The 6,107-nt window shown below is 35.1% G+C and overlaps 1 long non-coding RNA gene across 1 annotated transcript; it reads right to left on the bottom strand.

The window, feature by feature from the left end:
- Positions 1 to 1,155: 1,155 nt before the first annotated feature.
- On the bottom strand, positions 1,156 to 2,082 carry LOC146739126 (uncharacterized). The gene is made up of 2 exons (XR_014930611.1): positions 1,820 to 2,082; positions 1,156 to 1,329 (listed from the first exon to the last, which is right to left on the bottom strand). It is a non-coding gene; the product is annotated as an uncharacterized LOC146739126 (long non-coding RNA).
- Positions 2,083 to 6,107: the final 4,025 nt, after the last annotated feature.

Genomic DNA, 6,107 nt, shown 5'->3' with positions numbered 1-6,107 from the left:
AGTCGTACTGTCCCCACTCGGGCGTCTGACAGCAGCACAAACTGTTTTCTTTCCATTTGTTAATTAACCAGTCTTGCCTACTTGATCATTTCTTTTATTAATTACTCTTGTTGACTTGGTGTGTTTATCCTGTTTATATATATATATATTTTTTTCTGAATAAAGCCGGGGGTGCTGCCGGAGAGGCGTGCCAACCCAAAAATGTATAGATGCGTTTTAGTGTATTAAATGGGAATTGAATTTACTTTACGTAAAATGTAGACACAATTATGAATCTGAAATGAGGGAAATAATATACGCAATTCTAGATCATTACACGAAAGACACAAAAGAATATACAACTACGCGAACAAAATATAACTAAACCAAAGTACAATACGTTGCATTACCAAGACATCGCCAAATGATACATGTATCCCAATGTATACAACAAGAAGTGAAACCTTAGTAATAAAACGTTCACACTGCTGCATGCATTCAGATACTTGCACTGTATTGTATTGTATTTGCATGTTATAATACTATCAATTAAAATACAAAACATACCTTCTAACCTACAGAAATTAATACTCAAGCAATGACATAAGTGTAAACATAAATAAGGAATTATGCAAATTATTGAATGAAAACATAATCAAGAAACGTCCTCAAGTTTTTGTATTCAATCAAATAAGGTTTGACTTATAGATCAAAATATTCTCGGAACCATTTTTTCACGCCGATCACTAATGATATTCGCCTGATATTAATCTTCAGTAAAATTGTGTAAAAAGACAAACTTACTTTAGCAAATTGTTTGCGCTCATTCATGTTTAATAATCAACACCGTATTAAATGCGTAAGTCCAATCTGATTAAAATCTGATGTAGTGTGCGGGCTTTAATTATTTTAGCTATAAACTTATTTTAATTTTATTTTTCATTACTTTTGTTATTAATGCCCTTTTTATTTATTATTTTACTTTGATTTTTTTAAAATTCCGCCCTACCTACATCTGATCCGACGCCTATGTAAGTCCCGTTCAAATCTCGCGTAAGTAACAGCCAATCACAGACCCCCTTTTATACAGGCTGTCGGTTGCTTACTTTTCAGTGTATACGGGCAATCTATCTATACATTATATTTTGCCCACTTGAATAAACCATTAATAGAAAATTGCTAGTATATTTTTATTTGCAAAAGAAATTCCACAGCATTTTACAATTTTTGTCATTACATTGAATATGTTTTTCACTTCCAACAAATGTGTACACTTCCAGATACATCTTCGCCAGCCAAGGTTCGTTCATTCAGTCATCGCTTCAATTTTACATCACTGAGCATAATTATCTAGAATGGAAGCAAAAAAATAAGTAAATCGTAATGATTAGAACACTGTAAACAGCTATAGTAAACAATGCAAACTGATTTTAAATTGTATAGCGGTCACCGGCCCACGGCATCGACGCAGAAAATTGGAGCAAAATAATATTTCCTGATCAAATGCGATGTGTTCCAAATAAAAAAAATATTTTATTCCAGTCCAAATCAGCTCAATTACTTTAATAAAGAGTTATTGTATAATGTACAAAACATTGATACAATTTGATGAATATTTACAGCTACGGCTTCAATACCGGAGACGATTTTGGCCCGATCGTCAACAAAACATCACCTGTCTCCAGGGCAGGCGACTGAAAAAAGACACCGGTGTTCGGTCGAACCGGTGGAAACAAAATCGTCACTCCCAGAATAACTATGCAAAATAAGGATCGAACCATTCGAGCCACAATATTAACATAAAAATGACTTTCGTTGCATTTTACAATGATAAACTTACCGAAAAAGCCGTGTCATTCCCCGGGTGTCATTCTCGGTCGCTAACGTCTGTATAATCCGCCATTTTATTTGAGTCTGTTTGCTACCTGACGTCATCATGTGCACTATAGAAGGAGGTCTGTGATTCGTTGACTAAAATCGTCGATAGTGGGTCTCGTTGAAATCTCGTTACATAGGCATCGGCTCAGATGTAGGTAGGGCGGAATTAAAAAAAAATCACAAAATCAAAATCAAAGTAAAATAATAAAATAAAAGGGCATTAATAACAAATATAATAAAAAATAAAATAAAAATAAGTTTATAGCCAAAATAATTAAAGCCCGTACACTACATCAGATTTTAATCAGATTGGCGTAAGTCATATAAGTGGTATGCATATTGTATTGTATTTCTATGCCTCTTCGTTGTCGCGTACTTTAGTATTTTTGAACTGACATATATTCTAGTACCCATAACTACAATTATAAGTAATGTGGCTTACATGCAAGTTAAAGGTACACGTGTGTTTAAATGGGTAAACTAATAAATTGATACAATTTCAGGATGCCGCAATTAGAATTTCAGCTATGGCTGCCAATTAGAATATATTGGAAGTTCCACTTCGGCTGACATTTTAATCGATGGCACTAAATAGCAATTTTATTTCCAGGACATCACTTGTTTATGGTGTAAGACTGTTTATGGTGTTCACTGACATCACACAACAATGTCCCCTTGGTTTGTGAGTTTACTTCGATAATGCGACACTGTATAATACCGCAGTCGCATCTAATGACAGTACAACACAATATTGTAATAAATTGTATGTTATTAATTAATAGTAGTCATTAGTCCTGTGAGTTCATCGTGTTGATAATGGAATGACAGTTACTACAGTTTCTAGGTAATTAATTTAATTTAAATTACTCAAATATTTAATTGGCTACTTGATACAACATAATAACACTCAGTATTTATAACTCGAGTATAATACGATATTTCAGGCAAGTTTATGCAGTTTTATTTGTTGCCACAGTTTTGCTAAAATATCATTATAATCATTAAAACACAGTTACGTTGTTAATGGTGTAATTGTGAAAATAACATCATTTAAAACATTAAACGCTTATTCCTTAAAACAGTTATTGCTTGTCAAGTTAATCACAAGACATTTGTCAGAAATGAACAGCTTTTCGTCAAATGCAGACAACACAAGTGCAATACGAATGTGAATGTGTGAAATGTCAACTAATAATTCAAATTATGCAGGATTTTTAGCCACACTATAGGTATTGATATGTAAGAATAAGTAATGATGACTATCGTCACGATCACTCTACTGGCGTCGCCATTTTCCCTGTATCTCATAAATACCGTTGTCCATGAACACTACGCATGGGTAACCGTGTTCACGTTAACGCGTCTCCCATCGGTAGCTGTTATCGAAAGTTCATTGTCTCGAACGAATAACATATGGAACCGGCAATGACAAATTCTTAAGAATGCGCTGCGAATATCCTTCTTAAATGCGTACAACACTGGATTTATAGCCGAGTTCGAGAAACCTAGCCACATTGCAAAATCGACCACTTCGGGCGGAAGGCAAATACATATAGTGTTTGTCAAAAGGAATACAAAGAACGGTATCCATAGACATAATAGAACGACAATAATTAGTATCATTGTTTTAATGACCTTGATTTCCCCAGGTTTTAATTTGCGCTCATTCCTGGTTATTTCTTCCGATGCAATGTTCTGGTCATTGGCTACACTTGGTCGCACCTGACAACGAAGCTGTTTACGTAATGTTTTAAAGATAAAATAATTGACGTAAATTATAATATTTAGGGGAATAACGTTTAAGCACATGGCTACAATTACGAACTCAGCTGTTACAGGGAAACATAAAGGATATGTTTGTTCACCTCTAAGGCGATACTCTTCATTAAGTCGGGTAAAAGTCGGGAAAACGCCAAATACTAACGATACGAGCCAGGTTATCGCAAGTGAGAAAAAAATTCGACGACGCGTGACTATGAAGTAGTAGTGCAGCGGGTACTTTATGAATATATATTTATCTAAGCAGAGCATCATTGCGCTGAATATCGACTCGTGTGATAAGACAATCAATACTGATTGATGGAAGCTACAGCTTACGTATCCAAATGTCCAAGTCTCGCTAAGGCTGTAGTGAATCGCTAATGGTAGACCAAGAACTCCCATAAGCAGATCTGTAACAGTCATATTCAATATGAAGAGGTTGGAATGAGAGTTCCTGATCGTGGGGGACACGGCAAACGCCAGAATAACCACGGTGTTGTTGAGGATAACGAAGAAGGTAATAACAGATTGTACTACGCTCCATGCAAATTTCTCTTGGTGAGTATCCATGAAATTGCCATCTCCCCCAGTGGTGGTGTTTTCCATTTTAGTGTAATCGTTTGCGCTCCTCCCTAGAAGGTCGATGACGTTCGAAAACTCGTTGTTCATCACAGACATGTAACCGAAAATTCCTGAAACGTTGACAAAACGACAACATATATAATCAACGAAGGCTTACGCGTCAGGGTATAGTTATGATTCGCATATATATAAAATATAAATGTATACCTTAGTCAAATGTCTGCGAAATGTCCGCTTTTTTCTCCGTTTTGAATCATTGATAATCCACATGGACCTGGGGGTCCTCACTTAATCTACTGACGACTTACAATGATATATACACATATATATATATATAATAAAACAGATAAAACTGCAGCTATGAATGAAGTACGAAGTAGATGATTGGTTCAATGGTCCAATTATATGACGTGTTAGTATGTTTAATCAGCTCATATATTTAATTATATAATATATATAATATATATAATATAATAATATTTATCTTTTAAGTATGTTCAATTCGATGTAAAATATTGTATGTACACTTATCACAGCTTATTATTAGCAAAAATGAACATTCGTGTGTTTTGTAAGTAGTTAATACACGATATTATAGGAAGACACTCTTCTCAGATACACAAAATAAAAACATTGTCGCTTCCTTGAAGCTCAGGAAAATGAAAGGGTTTGTTGAGCGGAATATTTTCTAAACATAGCAATGATGAATCAGTGAACGTTGTTCAAGGTATTCAAATGTTAACAATTAACCTACGTCAATATCCCGAAAGATATGCGTTTTCAATGCGAAGGGTGCGTGACGTAGAAACTGTCATGAGCACTCCCGGGAATATTCGATTGGAAACAATTACGTTTTTGTTTTGTCGTTTTACATTCATGGAAGTAATTCTTTATATATATATATGATGAGAATACAAATTCCCCCAAACGAATTATTTTCGAAATATGAAATGCATTTTGTCAGAATCGGTATTATACACGTATTTATGTGAAATTTGACTCATATTACAGCAGACATCCATGCTATCATGCGAAAACTGTATCGAAAATCCTCCACTCTAGGATCAAACTGCACGTTCACCCAAATAATAATTGTCTATAGATGTGTAGGTTATACTGGATATGCCAAGTGACGGAAATAAAATGTATCAATGTTCTGTCCAATCATCTGTATTACTGCCAACATATGGAGGATATCGTTAGCACAGTACGGATGTTATTCAGAATAATGTATTCCCACTGCATAGGACAGTTTGTATGTACCATGACCTACGTATTCACGTTCGTATCAGCAATGTGCGACATGAAAACCTAAGGCATTTTAATTCGTCATCATTATGCATGTATTGTTTCACCTTGTTAGCGTCACTTCCACTAACTACACTGGCGGTGTGTGTACACATGCTATTTTACGGGTTTCTGCTGAAGCTGGTGGTGGTGATTCTACCATGTTGAGAGGAAAATGAATGTATTGACTAGTTGCTCCGACCATTAGACACTCCAACACGACGCCGATATGATATCTAAGACCTAGGCAGCACTTCCAACATAACAGAGTTAGCTATCACTTATCTCGGAAATGTTCAGATTTGACAGTAGTTTAAGTTTAAATTCAAGTAGGTTAATATTAGATTACATCTCCTTAGTAAAGTCCAGTTCAATGAAATGTCAATACAAATCACGCTTTACTGTTTTATTCGAAAAATGAATTATGGATAAAAACAAATACAAAACAGTCTTTTAGCAAAATACATGCCAGGTGATGCATAGTCTACAATATGCCCCAACGCCCGAAATGTAACATCTTTTTTTCCCAATGAGATCACGGGATCGAACAAAGGGGGAAATTATAGATTTACCTCAGTGCGTCAGTTGTTCCGCAATTTCAAATGTCACAGTCATCATAC

This window comes from Saccoglossus kowalevskii, chromosome 9, assembly GCF_978046115.1.
Source record: "Saccoglossus kowalevskii chromosome 9, keSacKowa6.1, whole genome shotgun sequence".
In the NCBI taxonomy this organism is placed as follows: domain Eukaryota; kingdom Metazoa; phylum Hemichordata; class Enteropneusta; family Harrimaniidae; genus Saccoglossus; species Saccoglossus kowalevskii.
The sequence above is the reverse complement of the archived record's forward strand: the minus strand, read 5'-3'. Positions and strand labels throughout refer to the sequence as shown.